Source organism: Lactuca virosa, chromosome 4 (genome assembly GCF_052849685.1).
Source record: "Lactuca virosa cultivar CGN04683 chromosome 4, Lactuca_virosa_CGN04683_v6, whole genome shotgun sequence".
Classification (NCBI taxonomy): domain Eukaryota; kingdom Viridiplantae; phylum Streptophyta; class Magnoliopsida; order Asterales; family Asteraceae; genus Lactuca; species Lactuca virosa.
This window is the reverse complement of record NC_136429.1, coordinates 291843995-291858899: the sequence shown is the minus strand read 5'-3', so window position 1 is coordinate 291858899 and position 14905 is coordinate 291843995.

Below are 14905 nucleotides of genomic sequence, written 5' to 3'. Positions count from 1 at the left end.
TTGGATTCGATTATTCTTGTGTTTCACTTCGTATGTTTTGACTTCCCGAATAATAACATTATTCAAACTTTCCACAATCGATCATACTTTGGAAGTAAGTTATGAAGGTAGACTGTCATGAATGGGTTTTGTAAGATTGTCTAAGGTGTTAGACATAGCAAAAGGTTGATACAACATTCATAAGTGCACTTCAAATAAGATTTGAGTATTGGATTAAACTCACGCTCATCTAATCACTTCATGGATTTTATCACGAGTGATTAGTGAGACGATAATATCTTATATTCTTGAAATGGAGACATAATTGCAGTTTACAAGTCGGTTGCACATTGATGATGGTAAACGCACCAGTAACTTGGTGTTATAAAACTTATCATTGTGTGTGATTTGATGAGTAAATAGAGCAAGCATATGAGTCGAAGTTTATCCGTTCATTTTTCCCTAAGGGGATAAAAGCGATATATGTGGGTCCTTCGATGATTTAGTGATGACAACCCTAAGCGCTTGCCAAGCTTGGACTGATTTGATTTGTTCAATTAGTCAGTCGTCATAAATCGGAAATCGGGAAACAACACGTGAACATAGAGAATGATTATAATTCATGTCTCAGTTCATACGATATCTAGAATGGAGGAATATATGATCCCTTATCTAATGGACACGTCAGAGTTCGACAGCGGCTTTTAAGAGCTATGATTGCTAATCGGATTTTGGAGTCGTACATGCAATAATAGTTATTAGACTTATCCAAGTGGGAGACTGTTGGATTAGGTGTCTAAGCCGATAACTATAATTGGTATGTACTTGACCCGACAGTAGCATGGTCCATTTCGGGTTGCCTTCATTAGAACAATTTGATAGGATGGATATTTGAGTAAGAGGTTATTTGTGATTTATTAATATATTATAAGTATAATATATTAATTGAGAAATCATATTATTTAATTAGTATTGATCAAGAATTAATTTTGAATTAATTTAGTGATCAAAAGAGACTAATTAAATTAACGGGGACTGATTATGTAAATCAGTGAGACATATTGTTTTGGCTAATGATCCATGATTGATTTGTAATGGGCTAAGCTTATGTGAAAGTCCATATATTATTAGTCCAAATAAGTTTTGGATCATAAGCGTAAGTGTAAGAATTAGGGTTACATATAACTCTTGGAATTCTACACTATATATGTAACCCACTAAAGCCAAAAATCGGACCAAGGGTGGATTATTCTAAGAGATGGAAGATTTTGTGTGCTCCATAACCTCTCTCATTATTCTCCACTTTTTCATGGTGTTTGTGATTTGTTTGAGCCACAACACTTGGGGTGCTAAGCTCTTATAAGGCCAAATTCCATAAGCTACTACAACAGGTAATATTCTAACTAGTTTTTATGATTCAAATATCAATTGTATGCTAGTTAGAGGATTCATATTTTGGATAAATTTTGTTGCATGTATAATTAGAGAAAACTTAGATCCAAAGCTATTAGGGTTGTATGTGCACCATAGGAGTGTTATAGTACCTAAAACCCAACAGTTTATAGGTTCATAATAACGATAATGAACTTAAACATAAGCTATACTTAAAGTAGGATAAGCATAACTCACTTACAAAGGGGTTTGGATAGGAGCCGGACTCTGCGGGGGTAGAACTTATGAGCCGAAAGCTCTTCTTGTCAGAGATTTCCGGCACTCCGGGAGTCGCCTCTAGCACTTGGTAAGTGATAGGGAATGGGGGGAGAGTTTGGGAGTATTGAGAGAGAAAAAAGGGGAAATGTGTGAAGAAATGGGATGATATGTGCCTCTATTTATAGGCATAAAATGGATCAATATGTTGTGTTACTGAGCCCAACACGTCGTGTTGGGGTGCAAGGTGTCATCATCTGATGGCAAGGCGTGGGGAAGAAGCAACGGTCAGGATTGTGCCACGTGTCACTCGGAGATTACTCCAAAAACTAATTATCTTATAAAATCCTTAACTTTCGCATAAGGGCTCCGTTTTTGACGTTATTTATATCCACGCATAGGTATCGATGGGATCTACAACTTTCGTTTAGACTCCGTTAGCTAATTTTGACTGTATTTTTAAAGTTATATTTTAACAGGCTTAGACAGGTAAAGTCCGTTAAAAACTCATAACTTTGTCATCCAAAATCCGTTTTCGTTTGTCTTTATATGGTTGAGCTCTTATTAATGAGATCTTCAATTCTCATTTAGGTTTTGTCGGCTAAAAATCGATCGATCTAAAATTTGATTTCTGAGTTGTGTACTGTTATGCGAAATCTTAGAAAAATCATAACTTCCTCATACGAAGTCACATTTGGACGTTCTTTTTATGTATATTCTCGGTTTAACGTATAATACGACTTTGTTTTAGATCTCTAAGGATAAAAAGTAGCTTATCAAAAATTCACTTTTTACGTTACGCGGTGCCGTGCCGGTTTAGCCATAAAACTTCGACGGGTCATAACTTCTCCGTTATAACTCAGATTTCAGCGTTCTTTATATGTACGAAACCCTTGTGACATATACTATAACGTGGTTAATATTATTTACTATAAATAATCTTCTATCAAAAATTCATTTTTGAAGCTCATTGTCTCTAAATTGACTAGCCCGAATCTGCGGGCGTTACATAAAATGCCTAGTAAATAGATTACATAACGAGTACATGAGACCACTCGCTATTTATAGACTACTTGATAACAAGATAGCTACCTATTCGACATATCACAACAAAACATGACTCAAAATTCTCCACATTTGTGATAAACTTTTGAATATTCAAACTTTGGGTAGTATATTGATAGTCTGTAGCAAAACCTTCCGAATCTCCATATACCAAAGGATGATCTTCCTAATCTATGCTTTGTCTTTATTCTCGTTTCTCTGACAATTGTTGATGCGAAATAGGATGCAAGAAAGATGTGAATTTGAGTATCTTTCAACATTATCGGTACGAAATAAAAACTTTTTCTTATTTTTTTCTTTCCTTTACCAATGAATACAACTCCAAATGGATAAGGGAAAATCTCTCCATCTTTGTAGTCCTTTATGCTTATCGTTCCATTTGATAAAGCCCTAGGAACTTTTGATCTTCGGTTGAAGTGAGTAGAGAGATCGATATCAGTAAGTGCCAAATGAGCAAAATATGCATCCAGAAAAGTCTTGAGATTCCCATATCGTCAAATGTATGTTGCTTTATCTGTAATCTGTGTCTTGCTTAGATCACCCTTCAAAAATGCAGTCGTAACCAAATCATTCACATTCATGAGTGGAAAATATGCAATCGTGAATTAAAATGGAACATTTTTTGCACGAACCACCTTGTACCGAAAATTCTGCAAAATTCTCTGAAATAACGTATCAGGAGTAATCGATATGAATTTGTCTATTTTCACTAACGACCACACTTCCTCATAATTCTTTCCGAGCACTACATGGAATCGCATTTTGAACAATGAGCAATTAACTGGAAAGTCCAGTTGATTAACCTCTGTATTCTCAGTTGCATAACTCTTCCTTGTTTTGACCATAAAGTCGTTGTCTTCACTAAATGTTGTGCTTTCAATTAACTCGTGATTCCATACTTTATTTTGATCAACCTTGTTGAGACCAGGTGGATCATCTTTCCTTTGCCTCATGATATTGTCCAACTGCCTAAATATTTCCATTTCAAGCTCATGTATCTTCTTTTCTTTAGCTGAGGGCTCGACTTGAACACCCTTCCTTTTGTTTTTGGGATCGACAGTTTAAGTATTATTAACCACAGTAGAAATCGAACCTCCTTCTCCAATACTTATGCCTTTCTTTTGTAATTTGGATAAGTCGACATTGACATTTGGAGTAGTTTTTGTTGTTTTCAATGTTGTCACCACTGGTTTTTTTGGAATCAAGGTTTAGATTTGAGTATAAATTAATTTCCCCACAACTTTTCCTTTATCTTCAACATTCACCTTCGATGAACCAACCCCCTTTTCTACCCCTTGCGAAACATTCACAGAACGTGGAGCATTAGTTGGAAGTCAAAGGACTAGATCTAGTACAGATGCCAATTCATACTTAAAGCATGATTCAATAGAAGAAACCATGGAAGTAATCTGATCTGTAGAAATCGAATTCGATCAAGGAACATCAAATTTTGATAATCGCTCATGAAAGCCAGTAAGTGAATTCTCAATTTTCATGAACACTTGACTATCCCCTTCATTTTTCTCTGTTATACCTTTAAAATAATCTTTATTAAAGGCCCAAATATCTTCAATCAATGTGTAAGTGGATCCAATCAAAGTCTCAACATTAACTTTAACCTTTTCACAAAACTTATCAAGTTTTTTTATCTCTTGAGAAAGCATAGTACGAAGTTCATTAAGCTTGAACCCGATAGACTGCTTTGAAGAGTTCACAAGCTTCTCAGAAAGCTCATGTCGCTAACGAGCAACATCTTGTAACTTCTCAATTTCAGCATTGAAAGTGTGAGAATAAAGAGCTAACCATTCGTTAATTCTCTTATGAACATAATCAATCAAAGTCTTAGTCCTCGACTCTTGAGACTTTAATAGGTACTCAACCTCGACCCTATTAACAACATACTTTCCAGCACTATCATTTAAAAATTGAAGAATCAAATTCAACTTAGAATTGAGAATGTTGAACTGTTTACCATATATGATAACATTATCAGGAACATCATCTTCTTCTGGATTAAACTCCAATTCTGCAAACCCAACCATGACATCATCTTCATCTTCATCTTCATTAACAGTAACCTTTGATTCAGCTGATTGGGATGAAAACAAATCTGTAATAGGCTCTTGCATAACTTGTTGAAATGTTAGAGAAACCACAGGAACAGAAGTAGAAATGATTGTGGAAGTAAGTGGTGATGATGAAGGTGGTATAACGGCTGAAGTATCGAGAGTGGATATCAAAATCCCTTCACCCATATTAACATTTAAGTTCGTACTGGATATGTTCTTAATGATGTTTGAAGTAATACCCTCCTCCATGTTGGACTCGGAAATATTAACTTCAGGTGGCGTGACTTGATTCTTCTCAGGGATTGAAGTGATAATAGGTTCATCAAAATCGATGTTTGAATCCACATCAGATGTGTTCCCAGTAAAACCAAGAATACTTATCTCCTCGGAATTCGATTCGACATTGGTATCCTTTCGTGGTGAATTGTGAAATGTACCAACATCCTTTTTACTGTATTTTCTTTTGTTTCTTCACTATCTCTTTCTGTCTCAACTGTTCATAATGGTGTGAAAGTTGTAGTAGAAGGCTCATCAACAGTCAAAGCTCTATACTTCTGAAATCTCTCCAAGACACCAACAATTTTATGATTGTTCTTTTCTACATCAAAAACATCAGGAACTTCCTTAATCACAACCCCTTGTGTATGAAGGAACGTATTCAAAACATAAACATATTTTATGAAGGCCAAACTCATGTCATCTCATAAAGGCCAAACTCATATATTATGATTATTAGGGCTAGTGTATGAAGGAACATATTCAAATCATACACATTAGGGAATTATGTAAGAAGGACAATATTCTATACAAACATACCCTAAGCCCACTCAACTGAAGTATTAGGTAAATTGTGAACCATAATATGAGTAAAACACAATGGGTAGCTAGCCATACTGTCCAAAATGAAGATTATTTAGAAATCTAAACACACTCAATGTAAACATTGACGAGACTATATGTAATGAAGGTGGGTCACTTGACCCACCTATTTTTTTATATATAAATAAAGATATATAGAATTAAATTTGTGACCCACCTTAAATATTTATAGTGAACTATCCAAATATTTTTGGTAAAATAAAAATGTGTTGCCCATATTCCATATTTTAAAACCCAACTTTTTTAAGGTATAATCAAATATGAATTACGCAATATAATTTAAACTAAAAAAATAAATAATAATAATAATAATCGTGAATCAGTATTCAATCGCAAGAGTTGTTTCCTTCAAGTTTCAATTACCGCTTCCTAAATTACAATCGTCAATCACTATCTAGTGCACCACACCACAATTGATGATCATTTGTGTTATGAAATTATAAGAATGTTTAACCGTTGTTAAGACAGTGCAGTATAAGAAAAATAGATGATCAATTTTTAATTTATAGTTTGGTGTCATATATTGAAAAAAAATGTTTAAAAAAATATTACTAATGATATAATTGTTAAAATATATCAATATATAAGACCTAGTCGGATACAATTGTAATAACTTTAATTTCTTTTTTTCCTTATACGACTCGACCCGGTCCAGACTTGCAACTACTATTTATTGATTTTTTTCATTTTCTATCGGTTTTATTTAATAGTGAACCATGTGGTCTTACGTTCTAGACTTGCCACTAAATGTAAATGTCATATCTCATATGAATATCATGTGTTGCACCCACAAACTCCCAACATAAATGAATTCATGTATACATATAAAAAAATTCAACTTATCAACTTTCCAAATCATCAAAACAGCTAACCAAAAGAAAAGTTTCCAACTTATTAACTTTTCAAATAATCAAACGTCTTTCTAGAAATAAGCATTTTCATCTTATCAACATTTGAAATAATTAATACATCCTTCCAAAATTAACTTTCATGCAATCCACAAATAATACATATAGTAGGTATATAAAATATAGAAACGTTGTAGATCAAAATAATAAAACAAATATATATATATATATATATATATATATATATATATATATATATATATTGAGGTGGATAGATAGATGGATATATATATATATATATATATATATATATATATATATATATATATAGAGAGAGAGAGAGAGAGAGATTTCTACTCTTGATAAACTCACATTAATCTAACACTCCATATTTTAACCTTCAAAGGGATGAAGAAGTTTTTAATTCCTCCCTTCCTAATCAAGAATGGTTTGTGTTAAATGGGACTTGAGCATTTGGATAATGTTCATGGAGCATTTAGATCATGTTGATGGAGCATTTGGAGCACTTGGAACTAAATGGAGCACTTGGGGTTCATGGAGCATGTGACAAGGAACAGATCATCTGAGAAAGGAATGGATCGTCTAACAAAGGAACAGATCAAGTGCCAAAGGAACGGATCATACAGAAGGGGGTGTGGAGCACCTGGAAGAGGTTTGGAGAACTAAGGAGCGATATGGAGCAAGATTGGGACCTTGTTGTGCCATATGTTGAAGAGTTGGGCTAAGATGGATGTTGTTGCACCAAGGGCACTCCTTCTTGAGCCAAAGTACTCCCTCTTGTGCCATGGGGAATCCCTCTTGCGCCATGGGGTACTCTTGTTGCGCCATGGAATATGTTGTTGCGCCACGCATGTTCCCATTGCGTCATGGTGGTGATCTTGCTCTGACGTAGAAGTTATTGTGCAACACTTGATGTCGCTTGTGTCATCCATGTTTTTGTTATGCCATCATGGCGCAACACTTGATCCTTGATGAGCCAAGTATGTTATGAAGTCCTTTATGATGCTCAAGATCATTCAAGGATGCTCAAAAGTTTGTATTGTTCAAGGATCACACCATGTTCTGCCACCATGATGGATGTTAGGCCATTAGTGCTCATGATGCACCACTTGTACATCATGATGTTGCACTATGGCACAAGGTGCTCCATCATGTGCGTTGTTAATGCTCATGGGTTGTAAGACATCCACGAATGTTCAAGAAGATGTTGCATGGCGGATTTTGATTGGTTGACACCTTTCATGGGCCTATGGGCCAAAGGGCTTGGCCCATTAGGGTTTTAGGTCTGATCCCTCAAGTATAAATAGGGATGCATGCTAGGTCATTTTATGTCTTGTATCTTGAATTCTATAGTGATAGGAGAATCTATGTGTAATTGTACTTGTAGCCTTTGTTTGAGAGCTCTAAAATAAAAGAATACTCCCCCCTGCCCGTGGACGTAGGTCACCTTGACCGGACCACGTAAATAATGTTTCTTGTGTGCTTATAGTTTTGCTAGTTATCCGTTTTACTTCCTAACAAGTGGTAATAGAGCTACGGTTTGTATTCTTGTGATTGAAGATGTCTACTCACAAGTTTGATTTGGAGAAATCCAATGGTTCAAATGACTTCACATTATGGAAGGAGAAGATGAAGGCTCTTCTAGTTCAACAAGGATGTGCAGCGGCACTGGAAGGAGAAGCAAAACTGCCAAAGGACATGGCGGATGAAAAGAAGGTGGACATTCTGACGAAGGCACATAGTGCCATTCTATTGATCTTGACAGATGAAGTATTGAGGGAGGTCTTGGATCAAACAACTGCTTTTGGACTGTGGTCGAAATTGTGTGACAAGTTTCAGAATAATTCTCTGACGAATTGGCTATACGAGAAGCAACGTTTGTACACTCTTAGGATGTCGGAAAGCACCCAAGTGAAGGATCATCTAGATAACTTCAATTACATCATCTTGGATCTACAAGGAGTTGATGTGAATATTGAAGATGAAGATCAGGCGCTCATTCTCTTATGTACTCTTCCAAACTCATATGAGAATTTCGTTGATTCCATGCTTTATGGTAGGACAACGATCACTGGGAATGATGTGAAGGAATATCTGATGTCCAAGGAACTGAAAAGAAAAGTTTCAGTTGGAGATGAGGTGTCCATTTCCGGTTTGTTTGTAGGGACAGGAAGGACAAAAGAGAGGAATACGGAAACAGAGGGAGATCACATTCTAAATCGAAGTCTAAAGGTTCATCAAATGACAAGTGTTATAACTGTAAGGAGAAGGAGAACTTCAAGCAAAATTGTCCACAACTGAAGAATGGGAAGTGTAAGAGTGAATCAAGCAGCAATAACACTAATGTTGTGGTTCAGGAAAGTTCTGATGAAGAGGTCGATGGTGATGTACTTACTGTGAGTACATCAAGTTCTACTGATACTTGGGTCTTAGATTCTGGAGCATCCTATCACATGACGTATAATCGTGACTAGTTCGACTCCTTCAAAGAGTGGGATGGCACATTCAAGTTGGGTGATGATTGGGTGAGCAGTATCAAAGGTAGTGGCACGATGCAGATTAAGATGCATGATTGCATGGTCAGGAAGTTAGATTTCTGGTACGTTCTAGAGCTTCGAAAGAATATAATTTTTCTTGGAAAATTGGCTAAGAATGAGATGAGGTACGCTGGTGAAGGTACCTGGGTCAAAGTGACCAAAGGTTCTCTGGGTATAATGAAAGGGAATATGAATCATGGAGGGATCTATATCCTAGAAGGAAATACGGTTATGGGAATGGTGGCTATCTCCCAATCCTTAAATGAAGGTGATGACAAGACGAAATTTTGGCATCGAAGGTTGGGGGTACATGAGTGAGAAGGGCATGTCAGTTCTAAATAAACAAGAACTTCTTGGTTGAGAGGCTACCGGAAAGATAAAGTTTTATAAATCTTGTGTTAAGGGAAAGCATCGCAAAGTGAAGTTCAGTATCTGTCAACACAAAAGCAATGAAATCTTGGAGTATGCTCACTCAAATCTGTGGGGTCCTGTTCCAGTGAAGTCTCAAATAGGATGCTCATACTTTGTAACTTTCATTAATGACTATTCAAGGAAGGTTTGGTTGTTCTTTATGAAGACCAAAGATGAGATGTTTGGGAAGTTCAAGGAGTGGAAGACCATGGTTGAGAAAAGGACTGGAAAACAGGTCAAGACTCTGAGCACTGACAATGGGTTGGAGTTCTGCAATGCTCCATTTGACAATTTCTGCAAGGCAGAAGGTATAGTGAGGAACCGCACTGTACAACACACACCACAAAAAAGTGGAGTGGCAGAACAGATGAACCAAACTCTCATGCAGCGTGCAAGGTGCATGCGAATATTTGCTAACTTATCTAAGCAATTCTAGGTGGAAGCAGTTAACACTGCTTGTTATCTGGTGAACAGATCACCATCAACTGCAATAGACTTAAATACTCCTCAAGAGGTAGGGTCCGGGAAACCCTCTGACTATTCTGGTTTATGTGTATTTCGATTCCCCGCATATGCTCATGTGAATGATGGTAAACTTGAGCCAAGGACAATGAAGTTCATATTTTTAGGATATGCGATAGGAGTAAAAGGTTATCGACCGTGGTGTATAGAAGAAGGAAGAACTCCTAAATTTATCATGATCATAGATGTGACCTTTGATGAATCTGCCATGGGTAACTAGGGAGGAGGTTAAAACAAGTCAAGCAGGGAATAAAGATCAGGGTGCTAGCCAGAAGGTGGAGTTTGCAACTCAAACTCCAGATAGAGTTGTTATAAGTGACAAAGAGCAAGGTGGCAATGAACAGTCTGGACAAGATGAAACCACAGAGAAACCCATGAGATCTTTGTCCAGTGGTGCTGATGTTGGGAAGGATGATGTGTATGAATCTATAGAAAAGAGAAGATCAAATAGGGTCATTCGACAACCTGATAGATATGTGGGATGTGTGAATTCAGGTGAACTTGACTCCATTGCTTTTGCTTTAGCAACTAGAGAATACATTGACACTGAGGAACCTCAATCGTATCAAGAGGTTGTGGCGAGTAAAGAAGCAAATGACTGGTTAATGGCCATATGAAGAAATGAAATCTTTAGAGAAGAATGAAACATGGGATCTTGTTCCATTACCAAAGGGAGCAAAGCCAGTGGGATGCAAATGGATCTTTAAGAAGAAGGAAGGGATACCAAGAGTTGAACCAGCTAGGTTCAAGGCAAGGTTGGTGGCGAAATGGTTTTCTCAGAAGGAAGGAATTGATTATCATGAGCTGTTCTCACCGGTCGTGAAGCACAAAACAAATCGGGATCTTTTGGCCGTGGTGAGTGCATTGGATATGGAGCTTGAACAGCTTGATGTGAAAACTGCATTTCTTCATGGGAACTTAGAAGAGAAGATTTGTATGTACCAGCCATAAGGGTTCCTTGATTCTAAGAAGGATCATGTATGTTTACTAAAGAAATCCATGTATGGTTTGAAGCAGTCTCCAAGACAATGGTACAAGAGATTTGATTCATTCATGATCTTGAATGGTTACACTCGGAACCATTTTGACAGTTGTGTTTACTCAAAGGAATTGTCACCATATTCTTACATATATATGTTGTTATATTTTGATGATACACTCATCGTAGCCAAGGATGTGGCTGGAAAAAATGACTTGAAGGCGACCCCGAAGAATGAGTTCGAAATGAAGGATTTGGGAGCAGCAAAGAAGATACTTGGAATGGAGATACAAAGAGATAGAAAATTAGGGCGGTTATGTATTTCTCAACAGAAGTACATTGAGAAAGTTTTGTAATCCTTCAATTGAGATCAGTCCAATCCAGTTGGAACTCCTTTGGCGGCTCACTTTAATCTTGGTCCAAATACTATACCCACTACTAATGAAGAAACGAAGTAAATGAGTAGTGTTCCATAATCAAGTGCTATTGGAAATCTCATATATGCTATGGTCTGTACCAGACCTGATTTGTCTCATGCAGTTGGTGTGGTTAGCAGGTTTATCAGTAACCCAAGGAAGACTCATTGGGAAGTTGTAAAGTGGATCTTGCGATACTTAAAGGGAACAACTGATGTTTTCTTGGTGTATGGAGCTAATACAAAGAGTGACTTGTTGGGATGTTCTGACTCTGATTATGATGGTTATTTGTTGAAGCACATGTCACGGACGTGCTACATATTCACTTTGTTCGGATGTACCATCAGTTGGAAGTCAACGTTACAAGATATCGTTGCTTTTTCTACAACTGAATCTGAGTACATGTCCATGAAGGAAGGAATAAAGGAGGAGATATGGTTGCCAGGGCTTATTCAGAGTCTTGGTATGAATGTGGAGAAGCCTGTCTTGTATTGTGACAGTCAAATTGCTTTGAGTCTTGTTAAGAACCCCATGTATCACGAGAATACAAAGCACATTGATGTCAAGCTGAATTTCTTTCGGGATATTTTGGAATGAGACAAGTTTTCAATACTAAATATTGATACCAAGGTCAACCCATTAGATATGTTGACATGGTCGTTTCCCAATGAGAAGTTTATGCTTTTCTTGGATTTGGTTGATATTCACATGAGGTAGGTCCCTTCGGGGACGAATTACAGGAAGGGAGAAGAAGTTCTTGTTTAAGGTGGAGTTCATAGGATGCTTAGGTCAAGGTGGATATTGTTAAATGTGACTCGAGCATTTGGATCATGTTCATGGAGCATTTAGATCATGTTCATGGAGCATTTGGAGCACTTGGAACTAAATGGAGCACTTGGGGTTCATGGAGCATGTGACAAAGGAACTGATCATCTGAGAAAGGAATGGATCGCATGACAAAGGAATAGATCAAGTTCCAAAGTATCGGATCATACAGAAGGGGGTTTGGAGCACTTGGGAGTGATATGGAGCAACAAGGGGACCTTGTTGCGCCATCTGTTGCAGAGTTAGGCCAAGAAGGATGTTGTTGCGCCAAGGTACTCCCTCTTGCGCTATGGGGTACTCCTGTTGCACCATGGAGTATCTTGTTATGCCAAGCATGGCCTTGTTGCACCATGCATGTTCCTGTTGCGCCATGGTGGTGATCTTGCTCCAACTTAGAAGGTCTTGTGCCACACTTGATTCCACTAGCGCCATCCATGTTCCTGTTGTGCCATCATGGCGCAAGATGGACCATCTTGGTCCTTGATGAGCCAAGTATGCTATGAATTCCTCTATGACGCTCAAGATCGTTCAAGGATGCTCAGAAGTTGGTATTTCTCAAGGATTACACCATGTTGTGCCACTATGATGGATGATGGGCCATTAGTGTTCATGATGCGCCACTTGTACATCATGATGCTCCACTATGGCACAAGGTGCTCCATCATGTGTGTTTCTGATGCTCATGGTTTGTATGACATGGATGAATTTTGAAAAATATGTTGCATGGCGGATTGTGATTGGTTGATACCTTTCATGGGGCTATGGGCCAATGGGCTTGGCCCATTAGGGTTTTAGGTTTGATCCCTCAAGTATAAATAGGGATGCATGCTAGGTCATTTTGTGTCTTGTATACTGAATTCTAGAGTGACAGGCGAATCTCTGTGTAATTGTACTTGTAACCTCTGTTTGAGAGCTATGAAATAAAAGAATACTCCCTTCATGCCCGTAGACGTAGGTCACCTTGACCGAACCACGTAAATATTGTGTCTTGTGTGCTTATAGTTTTGCTAGTTATCCTCTTTACTTCCTAACAGTTTGAGAATTCAAGTTTCACCTATGAGTATTAATAAGTTTGTCAAAATCCTATTATGTTCCACATTAAGTAACTTATTAAGCTCTGAATTCCAAATGTGTAATTTTATAGTTTCAAAACCTCCCTTATGTTAAAACATGAACATAGGTGAAAATCATGCGTGATTTCGAATATGTGTGAAAAGTTTATGAGTAAAAAAATGTTGGTGACATGATTATGCTCTAGGTCTTGCCCAGGCTCAAAGAAGTGGATATTGGACTTAAGCTTGTTTGAATCATGTTGCAGGTGCAAAAAAAGTCAAAAGTATCCCTATTTTACCCATTTCATCATTATACTTTGTTCATATGGTTACGAAACTTTACTAGTGATTCTAAACAACCTAAATAAGTTTAATTATTATTTTATATCATTTAAGTCCTATATACTCTATGAACTAATGCTTAAGACATTTAAATGCCACAAGAGCTATCGTAAAGCTTATGTGACTATCAAACACCAACCATACTTCACTGTGACAACCGTCAATTTTTGGTCAAGTCAAAGTCAACTAAAGTCAACAAGTCAAACCGGTCAACTTATCTAACCCTTGTATATTAGGGTTTCCGTTATGCTTCTTATTGTACAACTCGCAAATCTTAATACAAAGTATCACTTAGAGTTTTCACGTGTTCGGAAATTCTAAACCCTAATCAGGGCAATTAATGAAACTACTCGATAAAACATTATTCCTTAACCCTCGGGGGCATATAACAATCATAACGAGACTTAATGGGATGTACAAACCTTACGTTACGAAGCCAAACACTCAAAAAGGTCGCAAACGAGATCTCTCCCAAATCTCTCTCTGTATGAGAAATCTCTCCAAGCGTGTGAAATCTCTCCAAGTATGTGAAATCTCTCCCAAATCTCTCTCTGTATGAGAAATCTCTCCAAGAATATGAAATCTCTCCCAAATCTCTCTCTGTATGAGAAATCTCTCCAAGTGTGTGAAATCTCTCCCAAATCTCTCTCTGTATGAGAAATCTCTCCAAGTATGTGAAATCTCTCCCAAATCTATCTCTGTATGAGAAATCTCTCCAAGTATGTGAAATCTCTCCCAAATCTCTCTCTGTATGCGAAATCTCTCCAAGTGTATGAAATCTCTCCCAAATCTCTCTTAAAATCTCTCTCAACTTCTTATAATCGCTCGGGGCATCCCGACCTGTATTTTAGTCGAAAACCGCTCGAAAACGGAAGTTTACGCAAAAAACAGCTTTAAGGAGCCGAACCCTCTTAAGGAGCCGAACCCTCTTAAGGAACCGAACCCTCTTAAGGAGCCGAACCCTCTTAGGAATCGAAACCCTAAGAAGCCTCCTGGACCGAACTTCACCTTCGCTTCTGACAAAATTCACCTTCGGTCCCTTCTGATGAGTCGCCTGCGAGATCTCTCGGTTCCAATACACAACCGAACCCTACCTTCGGTTCTATGCTCCTAAGACCGAACCTTCGCAACTTCGGCCCCAATTTCAGATTTTCCTATTTCCTTCCCAGTTTTTGACCCAATCTTTGTTTTAAGCCCGTTTTTCGTGATTTTAACGCGGGATTTTCACCAAAACTCGTAATTTAATATAAGAGACCCTAAATATTCATTTTTAATCATATTTTTGGGGGAAATCCTTGCCTAAGAATAAAATC